Here is a 12,383-nt window from a genome sequence, read left to right as displayed (position 1 = left end):
GCCCCATAGCAACATTTTGAATGCTATAAAAGTGTCAATTTTATAAACTTCTTTAAATGATGTTTCTTTTTACATACTACAAACCTCAACTGTTTTATCAGTTATTAGCTGAGGAGACACCGGGATCTTTTTTTTTTTTAGAACCTCACTTTAATTTTGGAATGCTGACCAGGATGACCAGGAGCTGTGAAAGCAAAAATAAATTCACTCTCAAATGGATGGGGTGAGGAGGATCAAGATATATATCTAGATATAGATATATATATATATGTATATATATATAGATATAGATATAGATATATCTATACATATTATTATTATTATTATATAGGATTTATATAGCGCCAACAGTTTGCGCAGCGCTTTGCAACATGAGGGCAGACAGTACACTTACAATACAAATCAATACAGGAGGGGTCAGAGGGCCCGGCTCGTTAGAGCTTACAGTCTAGAAGGGAGGGTCAAGTGGAAACAAAAGGTTAATACCTGTGGGGGGGTGAGCTGATGGAGAAAATGAAAATACAGTTGTTAGGTGTGGGTAGGGTAGGCTTCTCTGAAGAGAATGGGTTTTCAGGGATCGTCTAAAAGCTAATAAAGTAGGAAATAAGCAGACAGATTGGGGTAGGGCATTCCATGGAAATGGAGAGGCTTTGGAAAAGTCCTGGAGGCAAGCATGGGAGGAGGTGATAAGTGAGCTAGAGAGCAGGAGGTCTTGAGAGGAACGAAGAGAACGAGTAGGTTGGTATTTAGAGACTAGGCTAGTGATGTAGTTGGGGGCGAAATTGTGGATGGCTTTGTACGTAGTTGTTAGTATTTTTAATTTAATTCTTTGGCTGAGTGGAAGCCAGTGGAGAGATTGACAGAGAGGAGTGGCAGACACTGAGCGATTGGTAAGGTGGATGTCTGGCAGCGGCATTCATGATGGATTGAAGAGGTGATAGACTATGTAGAGGTAAGCCAATGGGAAGGGAGTTGCAGTAGTCGAGGCGAGAGATGACCAGCAAGTGAATTAAGAGCTTTGTTGTGTCATTGGTTAGAAAGGGGTGTATTTTGGAGATGTTGCAGAGGTTGAGGCGGCAGGATTTGGACAGTGATTGGATGTGTTGCTTAAAGGAGAGTTCAGAGTCCAGGACTACACCTAGAACCTTGGCATGTGGGGATGAGCTTATAGTTGTGCCATCGATTTCGAGAGAGAGATCAGGGGAAGGGGCATATGGGGAGGAAAAATTATAAGTTCGGTTTTGGATAGATTGAGTTTGAGGAAGTGGTGTGACATCCAGACTGATATATCTGATAGTAAATTAGTGATACGTGAGGAGACAGAGGGAGTGAGCTGAGGGGTAGAGAAATAGATTTGGGTGTCGTCAGCGTAGAGGTGGTATTGGAAGCCATGGGAGGCTATCAGCTGACCCAGGGAGGAGGTGTAGATTGAAAATAGGAGAGGTCCAAGAACAGAACCCTGGGGGACCCCAACAGAGAAAGGAAGAGGAGAGGAGGAAGTAGAGTTGTAAGAAACGCTAAAGGTGCGGTTGGATAAGTAGGAAGAGAACCAGCGAAGAGTACAGTCACGGAGACCAAAGGCGTGGAGTTTTTTGAGGAGGAGGGGGTGGTCAACCGTATCAAAGGTAGCAGAGAGGTCCAGGAGTAGGAGTACAGAATAGTGTTGATTGGTTTTGGCCGTTAGTAGATCGTTTGTTAGTTTTAGGAGAGCAGTTTCTGTGGAGTGTTGAGGATGTAATCCAGACTGAAGGGGATCAAGAAGGCCATTATCAGCGAGGTGGACGCTCAGTCGGTTGTAGACCAGACGTTCAAGGAGTTTGGATAAGAAGGGGAGCATGTAATGATTAAGCACAACCTTATTGTGTGAAACGCATCTACCTACATTGTCTGTGGTTGTCCTATGGTGTGACTTTGGTGGTTTTTAATAAACAGCATTTGGAACTTCTCGAACTGCAGCCATTACTCCCCAGGTGAACAGGGCAGGATCTAAGGTAGGTGTTTTTTTCTTTTTTTCTCCCTATCATTTTATTTTCCTAGTTTTCTTACATAGGGGTGAAGGTACTAAATAGACATTTTTGGTACTAGGTCCACTTTAAATGTAAGCAAAATTAGCAACAGATGACATAGATTATGCTAATGAATGTTCCATGCAAATTGAACCAAATTTTTATTTAGTATGGTTTAATTTCAGGCCTGGATATTTCACATCTCAAAAAAAATACAGGACCAGGAAAATGTTTACAGGAATGTGGTAAAGGGATCAATACTACAGGTACCAGATGACTCAGTGCCTATTATAAGATGCCTTATCCCTAAAGTGTATGTAAATGAGAAGAACTCCTCTATAAAGCTGGCCATATACAGTATCTCACAAAAGTGAGTACACCCCTCACATTTTTTGTAAATATTTTCTTCTATCTTTTCATGTGACAACACTGAAGAAGTGACACTTTGCTACAATGTAAAGTGGTGAGTGTACAGCTTTTATAACAGTGTAAATTTGCTGTCCCTTCAAAATAACTCAATTGTAACCTAATTGTATGGACTTCTGCGGACTTCCCATGGACCAGCTGGACCTTTAGCCTACCATCTTCCTGTAGATAGCCCCTTCTGATTTTTTACATGGATTGCGATTTTATTTATTTTTCTCATCCACTTCGAGGGGTACATTTCTTTGTATATTTTATTTCTGTATGGCACCATATATCTTTGTTGCTTAATACAAGTTGTTAAAACAGGTTATTGTTATAATATATAATACATAATTTTGTCAAAAGTGAGCAGGTTTTCCTGCCGGGTTCAGTCAAGGTAATTTCGATCCCACTTCCTTGCGACCCATCGAAACCACTTCATTCCATTCCAAGGGATTTCAACTCCAGCTTGACCAAATATGGTTAAAATTGTCAGAAGGTCACCACATCGTTGGCCAGCTTTAGCTAATTGTCACCAGGACAGGTGTCACCATTAAAAGTTATTCCCCTAACCACCTGTTCTGGTGACAACTCTAAGGGTCTATTTACACAAGTGAGCTGTGGCAACAAACATAGCAATAAAAACATCAAAAAATCAGAATGGTCTTTATTAGACGTAGCAGTCAAAAATTTTCAAAAATCCAATGAGTTTTGGGGGTTACAAAAGCCCCCCTTCATTGGGGCCAACCAGTGGTAGTTCTAAAGTCTAAACTACTGTGATATTATTGATGGGAAATTTCCATTCATCATACAAACAAGACTTACAGCAGCCTAAGAAAGACGATCTTGGACACTTACTAGTGGGTTGGCACTTCCACCATTTCTTACATTTGAAGGTTTTTACAAGGGCCACTTGTAAGGCTGTATGGATGGGGAGCTGCCACCTAAACCCATGAAGGAATATCCTCACCAAACCCACAAGGGCACAGTGGAGCTTCTTTGTACTATTACACAAGCAATACAAAATTTAAAGGGGTTCTAATTCTTCCCTACAACTAAAGAAAAATGTTTTAGCTATACCTATACAACGCTTCAAATCACACCGTCACTGTGCATGCACAATCACCCAACGTATTCCCATTGCACACGTTCCTGGGCCAGGCCTGAAGTAAAGCAAGTGCTGTAACAACTGCCAGCCCGTTCACTGGTATCAAGCTATATAAGAACACATGTCACCAGCACATCATGGATACCTGGTCAACAGTCCAAGAGTTAATTTAAAGCAATCACAGCAAGGCAGCTGCAATGTTTCGGGGCCACACATGACCCCATCCTGTCTTAAACCCACTGTATGTAGGAACGTAGACACCCTCTCTTGGCCTCACTGTATGTAGGAACTTAGCCACCCTCTCTTGGCCTCACTGTATGTAGGAACTTAGCCACCCTCTCTTGGCCTCAATGTATGTAGGAACTTAGCCACCCTCTCTTGGTCCCACTGTATGTGGGAATGTAGTCACCCTCTTTTGGTCCTACTGTATGTAGGAACTTAGCCACCCTCTCTTGGTCCCACTGTATGTAGGAACTTTGCTACACACTCTAGGTCCCACTGTATGTGGGAAAGTAGTCACCCTCTCTTTGTCCTACTGTATTTAGGAACTTAGCCAACCTGTCTTGGTCCCACTGTATGTAGGAACTTAGCCACCCTCTCTTGGCCTCACTGTATGTAGGAACTTAGCCACCCTCTCTTGGCCTCAATGTATGTAGGAACCTAGCTACCCTCTCTTGGTACCACTGTATGTGGGAATGTAGTCATCCTCTCTTGGTCCTACTGTATTTAGGAACTTAGCCACCCTGTCTTGGTCCCACTGTATGTAGGAACTTAGCCACCCTCTCTTGGCCTCACTGTATGTAGGAACTTAGCCACCCTCTCTTGGCCTCAATGTATGTAGGAACTTAGCTACCCTCTCTTGGTCCCACTGTATGTGGGAATGTAGTCACCCTCTCTTGGTCCTACTGTATGTAGGAACTTAGCCACCCTCTCTTGTCCCACTGTATGTGGGAAAGTAGTCACCCTCTCTTTGTCCTACTGTATTTAGGAACTTAGCCAACCTGTCTTGGTCCCACTGTATTTAGAAACTTAGACACCCTGTCTTGGTCCCACTGTATGTAGGAACGTAGACACCCTCACTTGGTCCCACTGTATGTAGGAACTTAGCTACCCTCTCTTGGTCCCACTGTATGTTGGAATGTAGTCACCCTCTATTGGTCTAACTGTATTTAGGAACTTAGCCACCCTGTCTTGGTCCCACTGTATGTAGGAAGGTAGCCACCCTGTCTTGGTCCCATTGTATGTAGAAACTTAGCCACCCAGGGCTGCCATCAAGGGGGGGATAGCCGATACAACTGTAAGGGGCCCGGCACAGCCAGGAGAAAGCAGGAGCGGGTAAAGGGGTGCCGTGTTGTGAAATATAGAAACAATATCGGCCACTGCTGCTGCTCTGTGTCATTGAGCTCAGACATCAAGCACTTTACTGCCACATCTGGGTACTACGTGCATGTGCACCCCTCGTGTGAGCTGCCTGTACTGTGTTATGTAGTGTGATCGGCTGCAGCTCCTCTGTGTCCCAGCAACATGTCAGCTTTGTGGAAACAAGAGCTGGGACTAGGTAGGAAGACCTCATTTACAAGTAGGGGCTGTGAAGGAAAGGGGGGGTGTTTGTGTACAGGGAGGGGCCAGAGCTTTGTGTGTTTACAGATTTGTATATGTGGGGGGGCTGACATATATCCAGGAGTGAGGAGGGCTGACATATATAAAGGAATGAGGGGGGCTGACATATATACAGGAGTCAGGGGGGCTGACATATATAAAGGTATGAGGGGGGGCTGACATATATACAGGAGTGACGGGGCTGACATATATACAGGTGTGAGGAGGGCTGACATATATATACAGGATTAGGGGGGCTGAGTGCGTGCAGGTGTGAGGAGGGCTGACATATATGCAGAAGTTGGGGGGGTGCTGAGTGTGTACAAGCTTGAGGAGGGGGGCTGACCTATAAAGGTGTGAGGAGAGGGGCTGATGCATACAGTGTGTACAGTAGTGAAGGGGGCTGACATATACAGGTGTGAGGGGGGCTGACATATACAGGTGTGAGGGGTGCTGAGTGCGTACAGGTGTGAGGGGGGATGAGGGCGTACCGGTTAAGTGGGGCTGAGTGCGTACAGGTGTGAGGGGGGATGAGTGCATACAGGTGTAAGGGGGGCTGAGTGCGTACAGGCATGATGGGGGTTGAGTGCATACAGGTGTGAGGGGGGTGAGGGGGGCTAAGTGTGTACAGGTGTGAGGGGGGCTGAGTGCGTACAGGTGTGATGGGGGTGCTGAGTGTGTACAGGTTTGAGGGGAGCTGAGTGCGGATTCGGTGAGATGGCCCATGGGCAGGCACTGGGGAATGTTGGTGGTCAGGCTCTGGGGGGGGTGGGGGCTGGGGCAGGCCTAAAGCTGTGTAAGGGGGGTTCCACTGTATGTAGGAAGGTAGCCACGCTCTCTTGGTCCAACTATATTAAGCAACTTAGCTACTATCTCTTGGTCCCACTGTATATAGGAACATAGCCACCCTCTCTTGATCCCACTATATGTAGGAACATAGCCATTCTCTCTTGGTCCCACTGTATGTAGGAATGTAGCCACCCTGTCTTGGTCCCACTATATGAAGGAAAGGGCAAGGCACACGTGGCCTTTGAGGCCACGTTGCACTTGTAATTACTTTAAATAAACTCTTGGACTATTGACCATGGATCCATGGTGTGCTGGCAACATATGTTCACATATTCACACTAACATAAGGCAGCCAGTTGCCAACGTGTCAACATATGCCTATCCACAACAAGTCAAGCTGTTCTACAATTGCAAGTAATCACAAGGCAGATAAAAAAAAAAAAACATAATTTAATGCAGATGTATTCAATGATACTTCGTTAAATGTATTTCTTCAGATGCAAGCGAAGTACCTAGATTTGGTCTGATGGATCGTAACAAAACAATCTTAACATGTACGACTCAAGAACCTTATGAACCCCACAAAGAAGTAATTGGGGGTCCAGGCAAATGGCAAATCTTAAATAATGCACAGTAAAGCGTTTAATGGCTGAGGCTACAGGGTGGGAAGGAGAGAGCATATATGACCTGTTCGGTCTATGGGTTGGATCTGCAGACCCAATAATCCAAGGGGACATCAGTTTTCCAGGGAGCATTCATTATAAGGCCAGTATAGATGTACTTGGTAGCACACACCTGTTCAAGTACTATCTCTATGTCTGATGCAGGGTTTCTCTTTATCCACCTGAAGCCTTGATATGTTGTTTGGCTCACCTTCAGGGAAAGACTGGGCGGGGGGGGGGGCTTGCACCCCATTCCAGTGTAAATTATTTATGATGGACTCCCTAATGAGAACCTCAGTTAAAGCTGGACTAGCAGTAGGTGACACCTTCTGGGTGGTATGTAGCTATCTGCTACCTGTTCAGACCTGTGATCCCAATGCCTTTACCGGCAGAAGTCTTCTATCATCAACTTCCTTTGAGGAGGCTCTACAATGGTATGGAACCAAATGCAGAGAGATTATGAAAGAAGTCAACAGTAACTCATCAGGTCAGCTACCCAACTCCTCTCCCAGTAGTGTCTCAGCTCAACCAAGAATTGAAGAAATGATTGAAAGTGTTGGCCTTAGTAGTGTCTCAGCAGCTCAGCTCACCCTGCTTTACCTCTCAAGAGTGACTCAGCAGCTCAGCTCCCCCTGCTCCTTATTGCTAGAAGTAACTAAGGAGCTTAGCTCTGCCTACACCCCTTTCCCAGCAGTGCCTCATCAGCTCACCTCCCCCTGGTCCCCTTTATCCAGGAGTAACTCAGGTTCTTAGGTCAGCTTACTACCCCCTCCCAGCAGTGACTTAGGAGCTCAGCTGCTCCTGCTCCCCTTTTCTGGCAGCTTAGCTCCCCCTCCCAGCAGTGACCCCTCCCAGCAGCCTTTCAGCCTCCCAACTATAATGTAAACAGAGTGCAGGAGCTTTGAAGGGCAATCAGATGGAGCTGAGATGCTGAGAATGAGGCTTAGACCCCATACACACTATTAGATTTTCTGCCGACGTTTGTCTTCAGATTTACCAAAACCATATAATATGAGGTCAAACCTTAAGAGTTTCAATTTGTATGCAATCAGGCAGGCCCTTGCACTACATGGTTTTGGTAAATCTGAAGACAAAAAATCTGCAGAAAATCTAAAAGTGTGTATGGGGTCTTAGAGAACAGTACTTCTGCCATGAACTTTAAGAATGAATTGCTCCACTATGCATGCAGCTACGGAGGTCAGTGGTGGCTTTTTTTTTAAAGCTCATTTACTAATTATTAAGAATATGTAAATATTGAATATCCATAGCCTGGTTATATTTAATTTAGGATCCAGGAGGCAGCAGAGGTTTGTGGGGGATTTTGATTTTTGGTCACTCTTCTCAGTTCCGAGTTATGTTAATAAAAATTGTCCCAATCCTGCCCGACAAAATGTTGACTTATTACTTCTTCTATAAACAACAGTTGACATTTGTCCACATAGCAAGGTTACTGGAAGTCATCCAAGTCCAAAGGCCTATTGTGTACATCCACGTAGCAACAGGTGCCTGTACTAATATTGTATGGGTTCTTAGAGAACAGTACTTCTGCCATGAACTTTAAGAATGAATTGCTCTACAATGCATGCAGCTACGGAGGTCAGTGGTGGCTTTTTTTTCTTTTAAAGCTCATTTACTAATTATTAAGAATATGTAAATATTGAATATCCATAGGCTGGTTACATTTCATTTAAAATCCAGGAGGCAGCAGAGGTTTGTGGGGGATTTTGATTTTTGGTCACTCCTCTCAGTTCAGAGTTTTGTTCACAAAAATTGTCCCAATGCTGCCCGACAAAATGTTGACTTATTACTTCTTCTATAAACAACAGTGGACATTTGTCCACATAGCAAGGTTACTGGAAGTCATCCATGTCCAAAGGCCTATTGTGTACATCTACCTAGCAACAGGTGCCTGTACTAATAGCGGACTATGTTCTCAGCAGCACTTCAGTGCTTTGTTCTCTTAGTGGAATGATTAATCTCCAGCAAACAGAGTGACATTCAACTTACAAAACCTCCAAAGAGCCATTATGTGTTATTGCCGTCGTAGAGTAGAGCTGATTATATGATCATGCATTCCACAGAAATTATTCCATCATGACCATTATCATGTTGCCAGTGACCATAAATCACTATGCACAAACAAGCTAAATGACCACTTTGTGAGCAGGAAAGTAACAATATACCCTGTAGTATATACTAATGTACTCTAAGAGGTAAATACCATATCTGTAAGGCAACAAATTAACATCAAAGTCCAACTCAGTGCTATTAGTTTTTCCTGTGAAATATGTGTTAGCAAAGTGTGCCAATAAATATTCTAAACATAGAGGGAGAATACCAAATTGGATTAATATTTCACTTATTCATATCATTCATAATGCATTTCGCCCATGTGTGGCTTAGTTAGGCTGGATTCACACCTGTGCATTTTTAGTGCTTTTTGCATTTTGCAGATTTGCACTACAGTCCACTTAACATGGTTTCCTATGGAACGTGTTCTGTAGTGCAAATCTGCAAAATGCAAAAAGCACTAAAAATGCATAGGCGTGAATCAGGCCTTATAGAGGCCACAACGATTAAGGCCTGATTCACACCTATGCATTTTTAGTGCTTTTTGCATTTTGCAGATTTGCACCACAGAATGTTTTCCAACCCATGTTAAATGGACTGTAGTGCAAATCTGCAAAATGTAAAAAGCACTAAAAATGCACAGGTGTGAATCAGGTCAAAGTCCAACATGGACAAAACACATTTGGGGGGGTCTTCTATGGGTGGAAAACTGAACTGAAGCCAATTCTCCTTGTCAAAAGAAGTTTATTGAGTATACAATGTTATAAAGATACATAAAGTAAGTTTACAAGGATCTATAAAGTAAGCTCATTGTTTTACAGTAGGGTTTATATAGGTAAATATCATGAAATTTCAAATATTAAACATTGGGTTCACGTAAACCTAAATTAAAGATATATATCATTTCCTTAGTTACTTTTGTAGGTATTTAAATGATTTATACCTACTATACATATTGTTTACAAGTAGAGTGTATATAGGTCAAATAAATTCTGATAATGAGCTTTAATCGTAAGGTGGAGAAAAGGAAAGAGAAAGAAGAAAAAGGGTTGAAAGGTAGAGGTATGGTCCACAAGGTTGTCCCGCTCGTCAGTTTATTATTCTTTTTAGTTCTCTTTGAAGCCTTAGAATGGGTGTCTCTGTAAGTCATTTAATCTGTTACCATGGCAACAGGACAGAGTCATTGAAGTTTGACAGGAACTGTTGTTTTATCCAAGGATGCCAAAGTTTTTAAAATTTTGGAATTTGATTTTGATCGATGGCTACCATCTTAGCATGGGACATTGTATTATTCATTCTGTGAATTGTTTCTGCTAGTACCAATGTAGGAGATTTCCATGCCTTGGCCACTGTTTGTTTTGCAGCCGTTATTAGTTGGATCATAAGTTTGAATTGAGAGAGTGTTAACCATTCCGGTTTTAGATTAAGTAAAGTTAAATATGGATCTGGTTGTATTATTTTTTTAAATATTTTAGATGCAATCACGAAGACTTCCTTCCAGAAGGTTTGGATTACTGGGCACGTCCACCATATGTGTAAATATGTGCCTATTTCTGGGCATCCTCGAAAACAAAGAGCTGAGGTATTAGGTGAATATTTTGCCACTCTAGCGGGTACAAGGTACCAGCGAGTTAATGAAGCCAATTCTCATCACGTTTTACTATCTTAACCTTACAGTCTGCTGATCCTTTGTGCGTCCGGGTGCCATTTTCCTGCAATGTATTATTATATATTATAATATATCACATCATATTATTTAAAATATATTATATTATATTATTAATTATTATTATTATTATTATATTCTATTATTTATATAATATATTATCTACTGTATATAGTATCATATATTATGTTATATTATGTTTATAGTATCCTATATTATTATATATTATTTATATTATATGACAGTATTATTATGTTATATTATTTTCTGTATATAGTATCATATACATATATGATGCTATAGCACCATATAATATATTATATATTCTTTATAGTATCATCTTTTATGATATATTACTTATATTATATATTATTATGATGTATTATTTATATTATATCTTATTATCTACACAGTATCATATATATTTATTTATAGCAGTGGTTCTCAACTCCAGTCCTCGGGACCCACCAACAGGCCAGATTTTAAGTATTACCTTGGGGAGTTGCAAACTAGAATACTGCAATCACTGAGCAGCAAGTGATATCACCTGTGATGTATTTCAGCTATCTTGCAAACCTGGCCTGTTGGGGGGCCCTGAGGACTGGAGTTGAGAACCACTGATTTATAGTATATTATATACTGTATATAGTATCATACATTATTATTTATATTATCTATATAGGAACATATATAATTATTTATATTATATTATATTATATTGTATTATATTATATATTATATTCTGTATATAGTATTTTATATTATATTTACAATATCATATGTTAATATACATTCTATTACATTGTATCATTTAAATTATATACAGTATATAATATGATATTATATATTATTATATACATATTATATAAATGTAGATTTGTATCATTTTTTTTGTCTTATGATATAAATAGTATCATATATTAATCTACTGTATATTATTAATATTACATTATATAATTTATATTATATACAGTATTTTCTTTTTTATTATTATGTAGCACTCTGGAGTTTAGGCAGGGTTGCTTCTCACAAATGTACTTGCCAGGAATAGTTATCCTGGTTGATTGTTAGAGATCCATTGATTTCTCCCTACCTTTGGCCTTGTTGCACTTTTCTCTTCTACCACTAGGTGGCCGGGTACTTGGTGGTGCTAGATATAAGAAGGACAATCCAAGGTCAGGTTATGGGTATGTGTGGGTATCTCAGCCAATGGGCAGGGGTTTTCTTGCATCCCTTGGCTTGCTGGGAGAACCTATATATTTGGGTGGAGTCAGGTGATGGCTGTTCTGTGTCACCTGAACGGCTGTCTGGGTGGACGTGTGTTGTATTCCCCAGGCTGCTAGACCAGAGATTGGACCTATCCCAGGGGTATCTGGCTGCTAGGCTGTCTGAGGGCCTATCCAGAAGCAAGAGAGCAGCGTAGGGTTGGGATTTTGGCTTGCAGTCCAACCAGAAGTGATGGTTCTGCTGGCCAGAGAACCTGTCGTGGTCGGAGGTAGAGGGGAAGCTGTCGCCAGTAAGGGACCTTCCACCTTATTACCAGGGACCACAGTGAGTAACTGAAGCAAGTACCGGAGCAGCATTCTCACCAACCGGGGACGGTGAAGAATCTGGAAACTTCAGTGGGTATCAAGCCAGGGACCCAACCAGCGGAGGTGACGCTTGCAGAGCAGCCTTGTGTGTCAAGCCAGGGACCGAGCAGGCCAGTGGGGGTGAAGGTTGAGAGGTATCTAGAGTGCCAAGCTAGAGACCCAGCAGAGAAGCGGGGGAGACGCTTGAGGAAGATACCACCTTGAAGATTCAAGGTGGTATCAGTGGCAGTGACAGTGAATCGGTGGGTCTAATGGGAGACCGGGAGCTCAGTGTACTGAAGAACTATAAGGAAAGGTTGTAGTAAAAGTGAAAGGAACTGTTACGCTTTGTGTTTGGAACTGTTAAAGACTGTTGCCATAGGAGACAGCATTCCTGCACATGCAGATGTAGAGTCTTGCTGGATGCCTTTCCCTGCATGGCTGTCCTCCTATTGAAGTCTGCCAATTAATCTTGCAACTACCTAAGGGTGTCCTGGCCCTAAACCC

The 12,383-nt window shown here is 42.0% G+C and overlaps 1 protein-coding gene across 1 annotated transcript in view; it reads right to left on the bottom strand.

Moving 5' to 3' along the window:
• The window catches only part of FRMPD3 (FERM and PDZ domain containing 3), a 152,702-nt gene that overhangs the window by 96,481 nt on the left and 43,838 nt on the right, over window positions 1–12,383 (bottom strand). The gene's annotated exons all lie outside the window — the stretch shown is intronic.

The sequence above is a fragment of the Aquarana catesbeiana genome, linkage group LG09 (genome assembly GCF_042186555.1).
Source record: "Aquarana catesbeiana isolate 2022-GZ linkage group LG09, ASM4218655v1, whole genome shotgun sequence".
Taxonomy (NCBI): domain Eukaryota; kingdom Metazoa; phylum Chordata; class Amphibia; order Anura; family Ranidae; genus Aquarana; species Aquarana catesbeiana.
The sequence above is the reverse complement of the archived record's forward strand: the minus strand, read 5'-3'. Positions and strand labels throughout refer to the sequence as shown.